This window comes from Trachinotus anak, unplaced genomic scaffold, assembly GCF_046630095.1.
Source record: "Trachinotus anak isolate AG129_WGS33_773 ecotype Australia unplaced genomic scaffold, CSIRO_AGI_Tana_v1 ptg000018l, whole genome shotgun sequence".
Taxonomy (NCBI): domain Eukaryota; kingdom Metazoa; phylum Chordata; class Actinopteri; order Carangiformes; family Carangidae; genus Trachinotus; species Trachinotus anak.
This window is the reverse complement of record NW_027273869.1, coordinates 17,561,723-17,583,081: the sequence shown is the minus strand read 5'-3', so window position 1 is coordinate 17,583,081 and position 21,359 is coordinate 17,561,723. Positions and strand designations below refer to the sequence as shown.

The 21,359-nt window shown below is 41.7% G+C and overlaps 2 long non-coding RNA genes across 2 annotated transcripts in view; one reads left to right on the top strand and one right to left on the bottom strand.

The window, feature by feature from the left end:
• The window catches only part of LOC139635147 (uncharacterized), a 26,750-nt gene that overhangs the window by 2,663 nt on the left and 2,728 nt on the right, over positions 1 to 21,359 (top strand). Inside the window, exon 2 of the long non-coding RNA XR_011694131.1 lies at positions 6,860 to 6,965. This is a non-coding gene — a long non-coding RNA (uncharacterized lncRNA). The remainder of the gene's footprint in view (positions 1 to 6,859; positions 6,966 to 21,359) is intronic.
• LOC139635149 (uncharacterized) overlaps positions 9,446 to 21,359 on the bottom strand; it is a 24,562-nt gene continuing 12,648 nt past the window's right edge. Inside the window, exons 2-3 of the long non-coding RNA XR_011694133.1 lie at positions 13,554 to 13,640; positions 9,446 to 12,820 (exon numbers count right to left, since the gene is read on the bottom strand). This is a non-coding gene — a long non-coding RNA (uncharacterized lncRNA). The remainder of the gene's footprint in view (positions 12,821 to 13,553; positions 13,641 to 21,359) is intronic.

Sequence of the window (21,359 nt, the reverse complement as noted above, 5' to 3'; positions counted from 1 at the left end):
TTGAAAGGGAGCGGATATAAAATGACGTGCATTTTTTTTTTTTTTTTTTTTTTTTTGGAAAGAGGAGGGGTGTAGATTTTGTGGAGTCAGTGTTTAATTAATTGTAAATGGAGACTGTGAATGGCCCGGGTGCAGTATAGGGGTTTACCGACCTGTCGCAGGCCACACTGCATCACGGTGAAGGCTGTAGGCTGCAGCCTGGTGGGGCGTTTTCGCGCCCTCAGAACCGGGCTATATATCCCGTCCCGCCGGTCACACGCTCCTCTTCTCCCCGCCGTGAAATCTCGTGATTAACGTGGAATTTGACGCGATTTGACGCGAGCACCCTCCCGGTCCGCTGGGCCCGGAGCCCGGAGCCCAGAGCCCATGCGCACTGCGCTGGCCTCTCATTCCCATCAGCTCCGTCACAGCGAGCTGCTATTTCTCATCTCAGCAGCAGGTAGAGTGAGGAGCCATAATGTCACCTTTATATTCTGATTAAATACAGCTGCAGTTTTTTTGTCACATGCAGCTCTCTCTATCTTTTTTATGGACTTAATTTTTGCAGTTGCAGATTGTGCAGCTGCAGAAAAAAAAAAAAAACCAGCCAGTGGAGCATCGCTTTATCTGAAACCCACCCCTGTACCGTGGCTTTTCTGCCCCGTTAGTGCATAAACGGAGTAAATCATTTACGGTCACCCGCTTTTACAGCCTCCCGGTGCAGCCTAAATTTTATTAGACACTTCCCACTCCAAATGTGAAATAAATGCTGCAGCATATATCTCCCTCTTCTCCCTGCCTACATGATTCTCCGCTGTAAACGTCGAATAAGATGACCTTAATTTGAGACAAAACACCCCCAAAAATGTATGGGCCACGTATTATCTATTTACTTATTTATTTTCTCAATGTGTTTTATTATTCTCGTCCTGTGCACCCTCCAAACGTTAAGCCAAATGTGTGTGTGTTTTTTTTTTCTTTCGGCGGCTTCTCCCTGCGATTTTATTTTAAAATATTAGGCCGAGGTGGGGAGAATTATAAACGACTCTGCTCTTATCTGCTCCCTTCACGTATCCAGGATCACAGAAGCTGATTAAGAAAGAAGTCACAGCCAACGCTGGATTCATAATGATTTGGAATAATGAATCCTTATCTCCCCTCTGCAGATTATCAGCCTTTCAGCTCGCCATGTTTTGTTACATGGGATAATTTATTGCATCTAATACATCACAATGAATCTGATGGGGGAAAGTGATGGCCATGTTAGGAGAGAGGCTGCTTTTTTATCCCGGGGCAATGAAATGCCTTTACGATTTTTAATTGGTAAAATATAAGGGGGATCTGATAAAAAAAAAAAAAAAAAAAAAAATAGAAGCACAGAGGTATAATCTTGCCTGCTAGTGTTCCAGCAGCACTCTGCACTATAATTAGTGTGTCAATTTCAACCTGAAATTAACAGCATCGACCTGCCATCTCTGCTTACGCCGGTGGAGTCAGCTAGATCCTAATTTCGCATGATTTATTTTTCACCAAGAAGAGATAATTAATCATAAACACTGAAAAACAGTGCAGCAAAGTGGAGATAACAAAATATTTGCATCTAAAAAGATTCGATGGAGCTAATTCGTTTTCAGACCCCCCCCACCCCTCCACACCCCCACCTTTCCCCTCGTCTCCTCCACCTCCATCCCCTCCTCTCCATCCCCAAGCCCACCTGATCCACCACTGCTGCAGCTCTCAGGAGCACCTCCAAGATTTTTTTTTCTTTTAATTTTCCATGATTAATCGTTGGGTTGCGATGTGTCATTAATCACTACATAAGATTTTGTGTATTGGGTGGGGGGGGGGGGGGGGGGGGGGGGGTGGAAGGCATGTGGACCACCCCCCACCTCCCCTCTACCACCCCTACCCTGCGTAAACAGCAGCTACAGTGTGGAGGGAACTGTAATTGTTGGGTTGTGGATGTGTAGCATGGTGGTGTCACTGTTGTTGGGAGCCATGCCATCTTCTTTTTTTATTATTGAGGGGGGGGGGGGGTGTTGCCTGGCAGTCTGAGCACCACCAGGATGCACAGGGCAGTGGCTGATAATAGGAAAAATAATGATAATAATAAATGATAACATTAGGTATGTACATTTTTCATGATTATTATTGGATAATGAGTCTTTGTTTGGAAGTCGTCATTGGCGCCGTGCCCGCGCATCTCTGAATTTTTGGATGGCGCTATGTTTAAACTTGGGCATGCTCATCGTGCCAGGATAAATTTGCATTTTATTTGCAGCTGTAATTAGCTGATCAGCATCTCTCTCCCTCTCTCTCTCTCTGCCCATCTTTCTTCTCATTATGATTTAGTCTTTTCGCCGCCTCTTTCACTGCCTCTCCCCAATCCCTCATTTTCCAATGTCCTGGCAGCGCCACCAGATGTTTATCAGTTTTATACCCAGGGACGCTGCCATGTCAAACAGACCGGGGGATGGACACTTGCAGGCGGCTGGGTATCCAGGCAAGCCCTCCCTCCCTCCATCCATCCATCCATCTATCCATCCCTCCCTCCCTCTCCTCCTCCTTCCTTTCCTGGCTGAGCTGAATAATCCTGGACTGGGTGGCCACTGGGACTCCAGTGAGGGTTTCATATGAAAGAAAAACAACCAGATCACATTGGTTGTTACTTAAAAAAGAAAGGGGGGGGGGGGGGGGGGTTGCATCTCCAAAATAGCCAGATTTTATTCACCCTGTGAAAGAAAATCTTCATCTTCTTGTCTGCACAGACAGGCCATAGGATATAAGAGGGCTGATGCTGCGGCCCAGATACTGTAGATAAATAGAGATGTGGAGATGAGCTTAATGAGATGCGAGACAGGGGAGTTGAAGGAGGGAGGGGGGGCAAACATCCAGTCAGGAGTCACTCCCAGGAGGGATGAGCACAATGCGACCTGCCTGTTATCTGCAGGGGAATGCACTCCCTCTTTAATGAGCAGTCGTTTATTAAAAACACACTCTTTTAACCTCATAATTGAAAAACTGGCTCTGCAGGAGCGCCCCGGCCCCCCCACCTCGCAGGTGCGCAGCCCCGCTTCATACAGTAGCTATCTCCGTGTAGATCAACCTGTGCTGCAACAATCACAACAACGCGTTGGAGGGCTGTGGGAGCGGCCCCCGCTCGGCCATGATACACAAATATTTATCCACTGATAAGGGACCGCTACGATGGCAGATAACCTCCTATTCCACTGCGTCAGGACTCTTTGTCTCTACAGTCTCAGCAATTACAAAATATTTCCCTCTCCTTTCCTCCTCTGCTCTTCTGCTTTTAATTCGTCAAAGCGTTATTAGGAGACTCCCTAAGCCGCTTTAGTCAATGACTGTTTGTGGGGTTGTGGAGTCTGGAAAAAGAGAGGAGGGGGGAGGAGGAAGGGGGGACGGAATGAGAGGAGGGTTTCCAAAAAAAAAAAAAAAAAAAAGAATGAATGAAAGAGTGGCTTGATTTTCCTCGCAATCCACGGAACAAATAGCCCAACATTTAACGTTTACACCCCGCCTGGCGACTCTCTGGCGCTGCGGGGCCCGAGCCGAGCCGGGCTAAAGTGTCCCGAAAGCCTTTGGAGGGGTGTAAGTCCCCGGCTATCGGGTTCTCCAGATCCCCTTTAAATGACTGTCAAAAAGGGCGAATATCAAATTGCATGGGGGGGGGGGGGGGGGGGGGTCACACTCTCCCCGCCCTCTCCCCACTCTCTCAGCAGTCTCTGCCAGCCTGGCACCTGTAGTGCGTTACTGTAATCTGATTACTTCTGCAGGCGGGTTATTATTGCAGCAGGTAAATATTAATGAGGAGCTTTCTTTGAAAATAAATCTGGAAATGATTTTCTGATTGAAGATGATTGATCCTTATCTGATCATTTCTAGTTGATTTAGGCCAAAGCTGTTTTACATGTAGAGAGTTTGCAGCAGTTTAGTTTGACATTATTTATAATAATGAATCATCAGAGTTAACACTAGACCAAGAGAGTCTTGTGAGAAAAAACAAACTGCAAATTATAACATTAAAATGAACTGATTCATATTGATTAGACTATTAATAAATGTTGTGATCTCATTTATGTGTGTTTATACTAGTTGTGGTTTCTTTTTGCAGCAGTAACGGTGACTGCAAGTTACAATAACACCACTGTGAGGAATACATTTGCTTTGTGTACAGTTATAATGAAAAGCACGACACTGCAGAGTCCTTTAAATGATACTATCAGATGTTGGTGGTGTCACACCTAGTCCACATCACTGGTACCAATCCTGGAGATCAGGACCCCCACAGGGGTCAGAGGGTTAATCTGGGGGGTCATAAGTAGAAATGTGGAAGAATTATAGCTACACAATATGGATTTTTTTTCCTAACATTTGTTTTTGATTGTGAATTATTGGATGATTTTACATGTTTTGACACTTAGAAAGTGTCTAAACTAATCATTCTGAGAGGGAAAAACCTGCAGCTGAGTGACAAATACACTTTTGTTTTCAGGTGTCAAAGCCAAACAGGTTTGGAAGCACTGGCCCAAACTTGTAAAATTAAGAGCTTTAATAAACACCGATGTCAAGACACTCTGCAGCACTACAGCTGATCATAGGGTGCATAAATACAGGTGTTACTACTGTAAACACATCTCTCATACATTTTCAGCTCAGTATACACTGTATGAATCTGGAAATGATCTAAAGTCACCTGTTCCTCAGTGAAACAAAAATATCAGCCTGTGTTTTCAGTGTCAATTTCACAGTAAATAAATAAATAAGTCATGAATCTGTCCTGAAGGGAAGTGAACTGAACTCATCATTCTGGTTTACCTCTGCAGACAGATCAATTCAAACAATAGGCTACAATCTATACTAATTTTAGCAGAGTTTACCTTCAACTACGACAAGTTTCCCAAATTAGACACACACACACACAACAGTGTATAGCTTTATCTGCAAAAGGCCTTTGCATTGTCATTAATCTTCACCAGGCTAATTAATTTAATCCATCGCCTCCTGGCATTGGAATATAACGACCACCACTAAATCCGCTGCAGGATAACGGATTTGTTTTGAAAACGAAGAGAGTTCCCTGCTTTAATAGCTTACAAAAAGCACCCGGCCGGATTCATTATCAGCTCATTTATTTATTTATTTCACTGCTAACAGATGAATCCAAATAAAATGCACCTTTTGGGTTTCACAGGATATATATATGATTTTTTGGTAAACGGAAGGAGGCTGGAGAGTTGTGGTTTTGACTGACAGTCCGTCCGCGGGATCATGTTTAATCCCTGCCTCTCTCGAGCCTGTTCAGAACTCATTTCTCCACCACGAGATGGGGGACTCAGATGGTTGCCAGGGCAACGGCGATAGTGCTAAGCCATTTCCATTTTCCGCGAATGAAGAGGGGTGGGGTGGGAAGGGTGGGAGGATTGGGGGCACATTTGCAACAGAGGTCACCACAAAGTCATTCACAAATACAACGGAGGGGCGACGTTACTCGTTACTTAAGTAGTTTATATTCATCCATTACTCACCATTATGGGACATGGGTCTCTTTACTTTGGTGATGGAGTAACTATTCAGATCCTTAAGTAAAAGTTTGAACAGGCTACAACAGTGAAAAAAAATTTGTAAACTTAATTAATCTTAAACTTAAGTATCAAATTAACTGTAAATGTACTGGAATTAAATAAATAAATGAGATGAAGTTAGTTTAATAGGTAAATCTTTAAAAAACATTTTTTACAAACTCATCATATCATGTTTTGTACATAAAATCTTATTACATCTGTCAAATAAATGTAGCACAAGTGTAAAATAGCACGAAATAGAAGATAAATACTGTACTTCAGTAAATGTACTCATCACTGCCTTACTTTTCCGATACATACTGGACCTTAATTGATTATTAATTATCTTAATCTCACCTTGAAACCACCATAACCGAGCTGAATCGCACCAGAGTCCACTTTTCTCAACGTCATTTTAATAATATCTACACCCAGATAAACTTATCTTAAACGATGCTAATTAGGCTGCTGTAAAGTGAATGGAAGTAGGGGTGGGGGTAGTGGCTGGGGGGTGGTGGGGGGCATCTCAGATTAATTCAGCTTCTATGTTAGAGATGAGGTGATTTACAGACTCGTCCCTCTTCCAACAAAAACAGCATCAATTCACTGAGATCCTTAATGCAAACAGAGGGAGAGGAATGGATTATACCTGTTAGAAGAAAGAGGTGAAAAGTTCACTCTCTAAAGCCAAATTCTGCTAATATTTACTCTCCACACACAAAACCTTATTTAAAATCAGTTAATTGTAACCAAATGAATGGGGGTGGATTCAATTTCTCAAAACTTTATTGGACTGTGAAAAGGTGACACAACATTGATTAAATCGTTCTGACATTATAGTCAAGTCGTCAAACAAATACCTACAAAATGAAAGTGTGGCTCATTTAGGTTCGACAAGCCCTTAGCGAACACCGGCCTGCGGGTCGGTCAGTCCCTATACAAACTCATACTGTGCAGCCAAACTGCATCCAATCGCATAAAACTTTATTTTAAATCATAGACAAGATCTCAAAGTTTTCTAAATATATTAAATGTGTAGAAAATAATGCACAAGACATCTAGAATATCTCCATTTGAAACATGGACTGTCGTGTTTAAATATTTAACTGATCATGTAGCTATAATGGCGAGTAGGAGCAAGCTTATAAAGTATATATATGTGTGATAAGATCAGGGGATTTAACAAACTGAAAGCTACCTAAGATGTTAAAGGGTTAAGCATGGTAAAACTGACACACCTTGACTTACCCATCACATTCTCCCCTACATCTTATTTCCTTTCTGTCTCCGCTGCACAGCATCATCAGCAGCCGGAGACGACGTCCACACGAGAAGATGAAGATGAACCGGCCTTTCTCATCAAAGCACCCGTCTATAAAGCTCAAGGCTGGCCTTTCTAGGCGGGTATGTTGCTTTTATTCTGAGTGCACACACACTACACACATTACACACACTCTTCCTTCACCCCCCTAACAGTGAGAAATGCCTTCGCTTTCAATCAGTGTGCACAAACGTGCCATCTTTCTTTCTGGCATTTTAAATCAACTGTCTGCTTCACCTCCGTCTGGGAATACTGCACCCTTCTCCCCAGGGTGCCGCTTGCACACAACCAGGTTGACGGTGTCAGCGTACCGGCGGGGTGTTAATGCACTGCTTGTTAGTTTTAATTAAGTAGCCTATAGCCTAGTGATCAGCGAGATCAAGGGCGGTTATTTAAATAAGCAGCACACCAGGTCTCCAGTAAACTGCAGGCGAGAGAGCTGGCTCCAGTTCTGCTCCTTTTTCCTCCATCACCTGGCCTCATTAATTCAAAACGTCTTTGCCTTTCGGTTGACATGACACCCCACCTGTCAGAACATAGCCCACTCCTCACTCAGTCCTGGCATCAGTGGTCTCATAATTTTTATTTTCACAACCGACCAACTTTGCTGCTCAGCAGAGAGCCACGGGCGTCTGCAGAGTTTATTTGGTCTGTGTCTACATGATAAAGAGGAAAGTTAGGTGAAGGACAACAATCTGGTGGAGGAGACTGATCAGGAAGAGTAATGATAATAAGGCTAATAAGGTATCTCTCTGCAGCACATTGTTGAAGAGTTTGCATGTCGCCTATGAGGCTGCTTAAATTAAGCCACATCCAGCAGGTTTTTTTTTTTTTATATTTTGAATATGCAAACATATTTGACAACGAATAGTGTAATTGCAGATGATGCTTTAGGCCTGTCTTTAAAGAAAAAGCTTTCAGAATATTCAAACTGCCCTCCTTTCACATCACATCCCTAACAGCTTTTAAAAAGCTGATGTTTTAAAAAGAATTGATAAAGGAGGGAGAAGATCCGCAGGCAGAGCTGATAGACGAGTTGCTCTCTAACTCAAAAAAAAAACACGCAGTCTGCCGCAGTCAAAACATCTGATGAAAGGTTGGGATATTGTTTCGAAAGTAAGCAGAATAAAACTAGAAGTTACAGATTGTTTCAATTGTGCAATTTTAACTTTCAGAAGAAGATTTATTACTTTTATTAAAGAAAACAGCCACTTATCAGTATCCTCATTTGGATTGGCTGTTCTCTGTGACCTCACAACGTTGTTACCATGGTATTGAATCATGCTGTATCTAATAATTCATAAAATTTGTTTTTAATGATGATGATTTACACATGTGCTCCTCCCAAGGAACAACAATGCATTTACGCTACTGAAGCTTTTTTTTTGCTCTCTATTTTAATCATTTTTTGTATGAGGATTGGTACAAGGCAATTTTATGTTTAATGTGCTATAAGTGTAGTTGCTTGTATTTTTGGTCGTCACAACTTTCGCAGTTTGTTGACTCTTGAAAATGGACTGGACTGACCACACCTCCCCAAAGTGATGTCATAGCAGGTGTTTCCCATCTGATAAAACAGATAAAATACCACGTAGTGTTATCAGGGTCATTAATATTTCAAAGGCATCATTTAATGTTTCAAATTTGACAAAAATTCTTAAATCAAGGGCAAATGTTTTGCTTCCTCTGCAGCTTTTCTCATGTGAGATGCAGTTGAAAGCTCTGGACAATGCTAGTAAGGGGACCTTGAGTTGAGAATTTGTCACTTTACTGTTTCTGCGGTCAAGAATGAAATTTCATGCTAAGCATTGTTTAAAATGTTTTTTAAAGAAGGTATTTGCAAGTTTTACTATTGCTACAAAGCTAATGTTAGCATTAACACCTGTTTACTTACCAGTCTAAGTTCAGTATCAAACTTCACCATGAGCTGTCACCAGAGGTGGAAAACAACGCCAATGTTAACCCTTGTCTCTGACATGTGATTTCTTCTGGTGAAGTTAGCATGCTAATCAGCTAGCCTCAGACAATCTATATAGAGCATTGTAAAGACAATGATGGCCAAAGCTCTTGTCAAGTGACAATCACCACAATCACACTCGACATGAAACCTCATTTGGGAGCAGGAACTTAGAAATAGCTCCTTTCAAGGTAGTATGTGTAATCTTTGAAAACTAGTTTTTGTTTCTTTCGCCACAAAAAAGCTTAACATTGCCCCCCCCCCCCCCCCCCAAAAAAAAGCTTAAGAATAGGGCAGTAAAGAATGTAAGATTTAGTAAATTTAAAAAAAAGGTATAATAATTGTTTTTTGAGGAAGGAAATGGATTCAACATGTTTGTTGAGAACTGATGAACATAACTAAAACTCCACAGAGCACCTTTAATTTCAAGATAATTGACAAAGCATTTATAAATAGGTACAAAGGACTGTATGTTTTTGACCAATTTTATAATTTCTTTCTAGTAGCAAATTCAAGGTAAAACCAAACAATGCAGTGGTGTCTTCCAAAACTGCAAAATTTTGAATAAATACAAAGTAATTTTTATCATTTAGATTTCTTCAGCGAGGAATTAAACGGCTGTATAGAATTTCTTACGTCCGGTTTTGTCCTGCAAACCACTCAGAACATTATTCACGATCAAACAAAAAGACTCACAGAGAACCTTTCCGAAGCCAACGGAAACACATTAAGACATTAGACATAGCAGGCAGGAGCCACTGAGATTACAGATAACCTGATAAATAATTCCAAGAGAACTTATTAAAATGCCAGATGCAATTCTCAAGTATTTCCCTCCAAACTCTGAGACTCTGTGACTCAGACGTTAGGAATAAATCATCAGGAATAAGTCAGGAGACAGACATTAAAGGTCCCTGTAGATGTACTTAAATCTAATGGTTTGGCTTTTTAATATAACCTGCGCAGGGTCAGGATCAACTAAAGGGGGCCGCTGCATATTAGACACTAAAATCTTATCTGCTTCTCTTCCTCCAAAAACATATCCATCACAAAATTGTTATCCGTGAAAACAGATCATGTTGTTGTTGTTAGATCTCACCGACCTCAGAAGTATTTCTTCCAACATAAACAACAGGTGTTGAGATGAAAAGTGCAAGGTTTGACGACGGAGAAAGTGGTTGTTGTTTTTGTGACAGACGTGTACAATGAGGACCTGATTGAAGTGTTACCTTTTCACCTCATCAGCGAGGCACCGGGGCGTTCCTGTGGCGACTCGGTCGACTCTTCCCCTCCTCATTACGGCCTTTTTAAAACCGTTCGGTCATGAAAAAGAGAAGCACATGCGAGGTTTCCTTCCACCTTAAGGGGGCAAAAGTGTAAACTGTTGCTGTAATTGTGTACATATCTAACATATACAGTACATACGCACACACATTTGCGGGCTTAACAGATTTGGCCCCCGTCCTCGCAACATCAACTTGTGATTTTAAAGATGAGAGGAAAAATACTTGGCTACAATCAAAACCAAACTCATGTGGAAAACATTTTCTTATCGATTCTCCGACATACAGCAACCAAACTGCTACCGTCTGTCTTCTTGGGCCAGTGTCATTTTTATGAGGAAGCAGGACTAGATCTCAACAAAATAAAAGCCTGCAATTTTCCTTTGATTGGTCTTATCATGGAACAGAAATCTCAGGCTGCTCTGGCCCGGTCATTAAGTCCGATCTGGGCTGCAGAGGATATTCCAGCCAAATGCATTAAAAGGTTATGAGAGCTATCAAGAGGACAGTGACGTCATGAGTACATCGCTGTATTTAGTGAATGAAAGATTGGGCAATTTAGATATATCCAAATAGCTGCAGCGACATTAAGGGAACAACCTCTGGTGACGAAACAGCATCAAAAGCAGGTCTGGTCTTTTTGTATTCAGTGATGTCAACACATCTAGTGAAAATAGAGGGAGACGGATGAAAAAGAGACAGCGACTGAATAACCAGAAGCCCCGCAGGCATCTGCCACTCAACCGATGCAGATCCAGTTTGATTTTTAACTCCTTAATACTTGATTGTATTATCTTGGCGCGTGATAAAAATAAGTCACTGTTTTCAGCCGAGAGCAACAAAATGTCAGTCAGGAGCCGCAGTGAAGATATGCTAAAAGGCTTTCTGTGCTTCTGGCGCAGACAAGCAGATACAGAGCAGATTATGCTTTATTAGCTGTTCATGGAGACTTAATTGTGAGATCAAAGTTAACAGTGTTGCACTGGTGCGAGGCAGAGCCGATTTCATTAGGCTGAGAAATATCAGTGCAATAATAGTGTCATCTGCACACAGCGAGTTCAGAGCTCGCAGTGTCTTAATAATATTTTTGGACAAGGATTTCAAACATACTGCTGGAAGAATTTATTCAAAAGTTTCAAAACTTATACAAATAGTTCACAATGAGGAAAAGATGATAAATACTGTTGATTTTTTTCTTGATGACTACATCCAGCAGCTGCCCTCATCACTTAGAAATCTTATAGGCAGGACTAAAACAAAAAAACCCCAGTGGGAATACAGCCAGCACAGCCAAGCTAGTTACTCAGTGTTACGGGTACATACACAGCATACGGTTATACTGTATCCTATACAACATACGACATGAATGAGAAATGGATACGTGGAGAAACAAAGATGTGAACAGTCCATTACTCAGTGATCAGGAGATGAAGAAGCCTGAGAAAAGAGAGCTCAGCTCGCACAAAGTCATGAGTGTGGACATGGTGTTGAGTGGTGAACCAATAGTATTATAGTCTGGGGTAACAGGGAGGCTGCAAAGATCTACGTGCACAATTTAAAATCATGTGTGTGATGAGAATGGCTGGTGGTAGCGGGCAGCAGCAGTGATTTGTAGCAGCAACATCTGCTGCAGCAGCTTAAAACTGACAACATACAGTAAGTGGTGGGATGTAACTAAGGACATACAAGTACTGTACTGCAGTACTTTTGAGGTCCTTGTACTTTACTTTTCTTTACATGCCACTTTATACTTTTTCTCTACTACACTTCTGAGGGAAATGTTGTAGTTTTTACTTCACTACTTTATTTGACAGCTACGAGTAACTTTATAACTTATAAACATATGCATTTTATATATGCAAAAAGATTTGCACACAAAACATAAGAAAAGATGATAAAATATGAGGCTTATTGTTATAAATTAAACTACCCAACAGTAAACACAGAGCTGAAACCCTCAATTGGTTATTTGATTTGTCAATTGACAGAAAATTAATTGGCAATTATTGTGATAATCATTTGACTTATCTATCATAAAAATGACAAATATTTAACGGTTTCAGCTTTTCAAATGTTTGTTTTCTCTGCAATATGTTTGACAAAATAAGACACTTGAAGGTGTGACTGTATGATTCTCGCTAAGTTTAACAAACCAATCAAACAATCAATCAATCAATCCATTAATCAAGAACATAATCAGTCATTAGCTGCACCTCAACCAGCTGCAACAATAAAACACTGTTTAAACATTAATGCATAAGTAATATGTCTGATTATACAACATAACAGTGAGAGGGGCCATTTTTGCATTGATTACTTTTACTTTTTTCCTGTTAAGCAGAAGTTTTAATGCAGTTTTAGGAAATGTTATGGAGTATTTTTACAGCGTTGCATTAGTACTTTTACTTAAGTAGAGGGTCTGAATGCTTATAATACTGACAGCCAAGAACATAGACGGTAATAGGCTTTACCACTGGCGAGGGCATCAGGTCTTCCTGCCTGAATCTACGATATAAACTCCACCTCCACAGAGTGAGGATGGTTACGAATCCTTTTTATTTTCCATGAACACAACTCTCAGTGATCACTTCGTTTCAATAGTCTTACCTCAGACACACACGTCCTTTCCTTAGCGGTCGTGCAGACGTCCTCTCTCCAGAAAGCGTGGTCTTGAATTACACAAGGGATCGGATTTCTCCTGGAAGAGAGCAGACTTTCTTCAACATCATACAAAAGTAACCTCAGTTACCAGGCAGGGGGTTCGGAGGAAGCCATTTGCGTCACAGCATCAATGTCATGTGCATGATTCAAAGCCTGAAGTGTCCTCACTGAGGGACCGAACACATCGACACACACCCAGCCAAGTCAAAACCTGCACAATTTGACTACATTTTCTGTTCTGTACTAACCACAAATAAAATGACACTTAACCATGTGATTAACATGGTTACCTGGCATGGTTACCATGTGTTAATATGAACCCTTAACAGGAGGTCTGGCAGACTGCCACTGTTGCCGTGGCGTTGACCCCAGGTCACCCCTGCTGTAACTGGCAGGGCTCAGGTGGCCGACTCATTTTTTATGTCTTATCTGAGTGACAACGTCCTTTCTGGCTGACTCAAACATCACGCACACACATATCGGTTTACGCAACAAAAAACATATATAACACACACGTGAACTCAGGTCAGTGCATCCGATGGCTCTTTGACCCACGCTGGCAGATAAGCACCCATCCTCAGCAGTGAGGAGGGGGGTGGAGGGGGTGGGTGGGTGTATTGCCTGTTGAGGAGCCGAGCCTGTGAGCCTATTAGGCTGGAGGTTAGAAGGTGGGGTTAACGCCAGGGCTCCCAAGGCTGCTTCTGTGTTTGAGTGGCATCAATGGAGTGTTGTTCTGAGGTGTGAAGAGAGGAAGTCTGATACCTTCTTACCTCAACCTTCACCACTCAGTCACTCTCTCTTCCTGGTTCTGTCAGTTCTTCATCATTCATGTGCAGTCGGACCACGGCTCTTGGAGGCTGGATACAAATTAAACCATTAACAGACATTGTCAAGACATATTTAAAAACATGTTCAATGGTTTTCTGTTCAAATTCTTTGAGGAAAAAGTCATTTGTAATTTCAAAAACAGGAAATTTGGATTAAAAAAAAAATTTAATACAAATTTTGATATAAACACTTTTGCTGACACATTTCTTGGTTGTTTCATAGTTTCTTAATGGGAGTCTGGTAGATAATCTGCAACTCATTTACATTTTCTCAGATTTTTCTCTTCACTTTTTGTTTCTGAGCTTTATTTGTCACAAAATTAACTACTAAGAACTGCTTTTAGGTGAGTGAGAACAAGATATTAATGACGATAAGTTTCAATCCGCTTCTTTTTTTTAACAAAAGTAGGTCAGTCTAGCGATAAGGCACTAAGTTGGCAACACTGCTTGTTCACACCAGATCGTTTTGAAAGAGCAACAACCAATGATGAAACTCCAACACTCCTCAAGCTGAACAATGATGTAACTTGACCTGTTTGGTCCAGCCAACAACTTTTAGTTGAGTCAGAGTAAATCTAAATGAAAATCAATTTCAATCTGCTGCTTTGAGTATTTTTCCACTGGAAATCTGCAAAACAAGAAGCTAAGTGTATTTGAAGATCTTAGTTAAAAAGCCATAATCAGTACTTTTGGATTATAACTTTGGCTCAAACATCTGGACAGAAGATATGAATTTGAATTAAAAAAAGAAATGTTCACTTACAAAATCATAATTTGCAGGTGACATCACATGTTTTTTAATGAAGTTGTGGTGAGCTGAGGAATCCATCACATCAACAGTGGACAACAAAGGCCATGATCAGCTTCCTGTGTTAGTCTAACCCTCGCTGTACACCTGTGTAACCCACAGTGCACATGGCGCCCCTGTTTGACTTCATTCGACACACATCAGACGCTGCAGCAGGTGATTCTGTTGTGTGCGTGCAACAAGTGTGTGACAATGAGGCTAAATGAAGTGGCCACACGGCGAATCAAAGAGCGCAGTGTGAGTAAGGGGGTGTAGACTGAGGGAATAATAGTGTCGTGTCACTCTGCGGTTTGCAGAAAAAAGATGAAATGGGCTTTTAGTCGTCGAGGAAACTGAGGGAATCAAACACTTCCTGGCTTTAAAGTGGAAACAGCGGAGACTTCCTCCCTCATATGCAGGTAGAGGAGGCACCATGAGGGAGGAACAAAGACACAGAGTCTAAACATGAGGCCTTCACGCCGTCACCACCTCTGTCTTGCAGGACACAGGGAAAGATTGTGCGTGTGTGTGTGTCTGCTGTTGTGTATTGGGTGTGTGTGCATGAGCTTGGCGGCCTCTCTTGGGGTGGTAACGCACACCGCAACAGTGCCGTGCTTTGGAAAGGAGGGGGGGGGGGCAGAGGCTCAGTGGTGATTTCTGTGGAGCTCATTCCACAACCGGTCACAGGGTTAAGTGCCGCAGTCATACACACACATGCAGACACACACACGTATGAACACTGGAGCCATTGAGTCCGATGTACAGAGTAGACGCCACTAGAGGGGGGCTCCTCGCGCGCACACACACACACACACAGTCTTGCACACACTGATGGTAAACGAGAGCTGAAAGAGGAGTGTGACCACACAGGCTGCAGGAGCTTTATGACTAACATCCTTTAGTTTTATGTAATCCTGAGCTATTGTAGACACTGTGCTGAGGTAATTACAACAGAAGGAACCTCTGCAGTGAGAGGGAGACCTGGGTAAAGGGTTAATTCACCCAAATAACAGTCTGGTCTACTCTTCCATAAAACCTGGGCTTTACCGAGACAATCTGTGGGGCTCGATACTAATAAATATTTAAATTATGTTTGTATGCTATGTTTTTTTCTTTTCTTTTTTTGTAGTTTGGGTGAATTGACTCTTTAAAGCAAACACTTTAAATAATTGTTAAATACTGTATGTAAGCACATGAGTCAGATGAGGCCAATATGGAATTCAAGTCACACGTGGTTATGGACGACAGTGGTTAAACTACAGTATATCAAACTATTAGCTGGAGTCATAACAGTTAAAGAAGTATATTATAAGGGAGAAAAGGATGCAACAATACTTGCTTCACACTTGTGCGTCCTCTCTAAGATGATGCATGGAAGCTTTTTCTGATCTGACGCCGTCAGCAGCACAGCATCATCAAATCTGTTTTCTTAGGTAACAGCATCGTGGTTAAGGTTTATTTTGTGTGTGTGTGAGAGAGAGATATAAAAGCGCAGTATGCATAGAAGATGTGCTGCATGAATCTGCCTGTGAATGTGTCATGTAGCGTAAAGTGCTTTGAGTGGTCAATTAGACTAGAAAAGCACTATATAAGCGCAGTTCATTCACCATATAAGGTTATGGAAACACTGTGGTTTAGTCTTAAAGATCAGTATGTTAGGATTTGCAGACCATCATGGACGTGCTTTTAAAAAAACAAGGTTTGAAACTGGAAACTGACTGCGGCCTCCACTGTTAAAGTCTGAGGTTTTGGTTTTCTGGATGCAAAGAGTCTTGTATGTCACCAGTCGATTCATAGTCGCCAGTTAACAGTTTCTGTTTGGAGCAAAACTAATTGTATGTTTAATCAACGACTAAAAAAACTTTATACAGTCTGTTTTTTTTTCCTTTTCTCCTTTAAGGTAAGATTCACTTTGGTAAAATTGCATTTCACTGCATCACATTTTACAGTACTCGACCTCCATAACCTGTTCCAACAACATACTGAAGCTAAGTCATGATGATACTGTGTTAAAGCAAAAACCTATTTACAATATCTCAAAGGAACTTATCTAGAAAATTTTAAAGGTCACAAATAATATTCACACATTTCCCCATAACTCAACATTTTCAACTCAGTAAAAGATGAGACTTTAAGATTAAGTTGTTTTTAGTTTATATATCCTTACATATACTGTAACTTGTAACTATAGACAACAACATACACAAACTATTGATTACTTGGTTTTTGAAGGCAGATCATGTTGCTGCTATACTATAACAGACCTATAGACAGTGGGATTGTGGATGTGGTTCCATACAGATCCACTGGAAGCTGGTGTGGTACTGTGGCTTGGCTGGGCTGCAGAGCATCTGTCTTTGTGTCTTTGTGTCTGGGGTAAACCCCTGCTGCTGCCGAGCTTTTGTCTCCTCCTGATCGGCTCTAATGCTGCAGCACTAATTGTTTAACACAGAAACACATCTTTTCTCCCTTTAATGTTTTTGTTTTTATTGTCGTCGATGCATTTATTACAAAACCTTTGTGGATTTTGAACACACGCCTCCCTCGCCCCTTTCCCTCTCCCTCCTTCCTCTCTTTTCATCTTCCTCTCTGTGCTTGCTCTCTCTCTCTCTCTCTCTCCCTCTAAAACGCCCGCCCTGAGAAAGAGAGAGGGGGAAAAAAAAAAGAAAATGTGAACATCAGCAGAAAAACGGATGTCTGGCAAGTTGCATCATTTTCAGAAACAAACAGTGTGAAACCGTGTTAGCCAACCTATTAGCATATATACATAAAGACCATGTGTGCGTGCCCGTCTCCAAAATAAAAGGAAAACACAAAAAGAGGCAAACGTTACTCTCCGCTACCCGTGACGGAGGTTTCTCAAAGAGATAGCGCTCTGGGTAAACATGTGATCGCCACAGATCCAATCAGCTCAAACAAAGGGGATAAGGAATGGAGCTGTGTGAATTTTGTGTGTGTGCGCACTGTAATGTAGGTGTGCAGCTGTACTATAATGTGCTGTGTTGTTCATAGTAAAAAGTGCAAAAGAAAAGGGAGGAAGAGGGAGCCAGGCACCACTGTTATCATTTGCATCATAATGGTAAACTGATATGAATAGTGCTGTGTCGATGCTAAGCTCTTAACGTGCATGGAAATTGCTTACCTTCAAGAAATGTGTCGCCACGTTGGTGTTTATGTGCAGCGTATTGTTTCGTGGTTTCATCATACTTTTTTTTTCTCACAACACACACAAAAAAGTCTCACTGAGGTATCGTAGGAGTGATTGAGAGACCGCTGGTGGAGATGCGGCCGCCTCCTGAAATAGGTAACACGAATATAAAGAGCCAGAAATTTGGGTGAATCGAATTTCCATTCCAGTTTTGTGTGTTACCTCCAAGTTTGAAATAAACTCAAACTTTCAGCCGTGCAGAGAAAGACATTCGTAAAGTGACAGCTTCACAGGTTGAGATTCAGTCACAAAGGTGATCACACCTTTGCAGAACTGGACTCCTGTGGAGATCAGGGCAGCAAAAGCACTTCTCTCTTTAAACTCACAGAATAAATCCAGTTTATTACAACTTGGACTGTGTTTTTGTATATGTGGCCATTGTTTCTTACGGCTATGAGAACATATTACTTTCTAAGTTAATTCTTGAGAGATCTGGGAACACGGCAACATGGCTATAAACATGGTTAGAAACATGAGCAGTCAGACAACCAGACAGGTTGTAAACAAACCAGGGTTAAAATCAAACGTGTTTGTAAGGGAAAACAAAGGGGAACATAAAATTGTCCAATTACACCAACTCTGTGTTATTATTTGTTGTTTTCACATAGATTCTTCTTCATTACCTCATTTGTAGTCTCTGTCTTGAAGACGGTTCCTGTTACTTTGCTAATGCTTGGCAGTTGCACTAGCTTTGCATTTAGCTAAATGCTAACATCAGGGCCTTAGCACGCTCACATTGACAATGCTAACATGCTGAGGTTTAGCAGGTGATGAGAATGATGGGAATTTTTGCAATTATTTGGCTATAAACCAAAGTATTTCAGCTGATGATGTTTCTAGAATCACCAGGACGCTACAAATCAGCTAGCAGGGGGTTTTCATGGCAATCCATCTCATAGTTTTTGAGTCTGGATCAAACCACTGGACGGACCAGACCGACTGTCGTTGCCATAGGTCGAGCTGATGCGGCTAAAAACTGTACATATTGCACCAAAAGTGGGATAAACATGAGATATAGGGCCCTGGGACCCTAATTTGCCCCTGGTTACTCTCAAGCATCTTAATCTAGACTGATGGAAATGTTTGCCAAATCACCAAAAATAAGACCCAAGTTGATATAAAAAGGCAATTTCTAAAGCAAAGTAACTGTGTTGTGCAAAGTGTTATAAAGTTTATTATCTAATATTATCATTCAAAAGGCAAGAAAACATTGGAGGACACATCCAAAGACACAGAGTTTTCAACAATGGAATCCCCCCTTCCCTCTTTTCCCATCCAACCCCCCCATTTTTCTTCCCTACAGAACCCACCTCTGCCTCCTCCCTCCATCTTCTCCCCAGGAGGCTACAAAGGCCCTGTACATCCCTGATAAGACCTTCTCAGAGGGAGAAAGGAGGAGGTGGTGGAGGGGGAGGTTGGGGGGAGTGGAGTAGGATGGGTGGTGGTTGTGAATTGGAGGGGAGGGGGGCCTTCAGGGTCACCACAATGGCACACTCCTGATAGTGCTATCAGCTTATGCTAATCACCAGCTAAGTGTTTCAGGGCGAAAGGGAGCGCCAGGGCGCTATCCTAAAACATGCGCCTCCTACTTAACCTGCGCCATATCACGATGAGCCCATTCAAACAGCCACCGCTCTTTATTTAAAGAGTGACGACAGTGACGAGACACCAAGAGAGAGAGAGGGGTCCAAATTGATTAATCGTGTCACAAATTGATGTTAAGCGCCATCGCAGATACGGCTCCTCGCTCTTTTTTTTTTGACCAACTTGGCTTTTTGAGGGTATTGTTCTGCCAATAATGGTGAGGATGGGAGGGGTGTCAGAGCCGCTTTGGATGTCTGACTGGATAGCGTGAATACAGAGCGGGCGTGTAATGTAATGTAAGGCACCATTGTTACCTGGGCTTACTGTACATGACAGGTGAAAGATAAAGAAGTGTGCAGGCCAAGCTCCCCTCAACCTATATTTCAAGATGAAAAACTTGGCTGATAAATGCACCACAGGAACAGAAGATTTAGATAAAAGTCCCAGTGAAAGTAGAATGGGAGACTTCAGTGTCTAAGTGAAGCATTTACCTGTCGCCCAAAGAGAAGGATGAGACCTTTTTCTCAATCTTGAATCTTTGCGTCAAACCTCCTCTAGCTCTCCACAGCCTTTGTGTCTTTTCCTAACTCTGATTTATGTTCATCTCATCCTCCCACTTCCTGCTTTTAGTAAAACTTCATTCCTCTTTAACTTCATAACTCTATCTACCAAGAGTGAAGGTTTGGGTTCGGAAGTCACGGAGACACAATGAGATGAAGGGTTCTTCAAAGAGAAAAATGCCACGTCTTCATTTACATTATACATTGTGGGCATTTATACATCATCCTTTCATAATAAAAAAAGTCCAACGAAGAAAAGTCCTCAGAAATGCTGTGTAGATTCTGTAATTAATGCACCATCCCTACTTAAAATCATATCGTTACTGGTAGAGAACTGCCACTCAATGCTTCATAATGTTTGACAAAAAGTAAAATCTGAATTCAAGGTCCACTTACTGACTTTTTCTGTAGCGTTTACCTGAACATTAGCTCTTCTTCATTGGTTGGAGTTTGCTCATTTGTCAATCACTTGAAATTGAGGAATTGTGGTCACTTTCTAACAGGTGGGTGATGTGATCAAAAGATCAGGAAAACAAGACAGGAAGTAGACCTTGATTTATGTAACCACCTGGTGAGAGAGATTTTTGTGGGCAAATTAAATTTAAGTTCTAAAAGTTGGGGTGACGAAAATAGGCTTTTTAAAAGTGAGGTGGACATGACCCACCATCCGTCCCCATCCCCTGTGGAAATTACGCCCTGGCCATCTCCAGCTTCCCACTAAACTCTGAAAATGAAGTTTGGTGCGATGCCATATCTTCTCCTCCCTCCTCTGTCCATCTGTGTTTTCTCCTCCTTCCCTCAGTCTCTACTCCTGTTTAGATAGAGGAGCTTTGGGGAACCCAGAGGACAGGAGGTGAGGTCCACAGATAGAGGACCCCATTGTGGTCCAACGGGAAATGCATTGTGGCTGGATTTGTCCAGTTTTATGTAAAAGCAATACTCTTTTCACCTGAACTAATACAAGCTGTGGCGTAAGCCCCTTACTGCCATGTGCTGCATTTTTCCCCTAATCTCTCTGGATTCAGCAGCGTCCCCACATACCTCAGGGCACTCACTGATAAAGCCTTAACTCTATACTATTCTCCCTCTCTCTCTTTCCTTCTCTCTCTACTCGTTTGCAGTCTCTTGCCCGTCGGCTTTTTCCCATCCTCCTGCCCCCTTCCTCCTCTTTTCTCTTTCCCAGGACACCGATGAAGCAGCCTAGCAAAAAATTAAAGTGATCAAGAGATTTAGAGGAACGAGGAGAAAATCACTTTGTGAATCCCATCTAGGAGAGGAGATGAGAAATGTTGAGGAAAAAGAAGAGAAATGAGCAGAGAGAGGGAGGCAGAGAAAAGAGCGGCAGTGGGATTTCGGAACTTGGAGTAAAATCAACTTCAGCATCATCTGTTATTATTGGGTTACACAGACCATGTTCGGCTATATGTAACTGATTGATTTCCAGGTCAAATATACACATTAATCTCCCAAACCTGATTCCAATTGTCCAATAATTACAGTGTCTTTTTACTTTACACGCTAAATAAAAATCCCAAGCACAATCATTACCTTAAAAAAAAAAAACAACCAAAAAACCAGAGAAATGAACAAGTCTCAGACTGTTTGGTTTG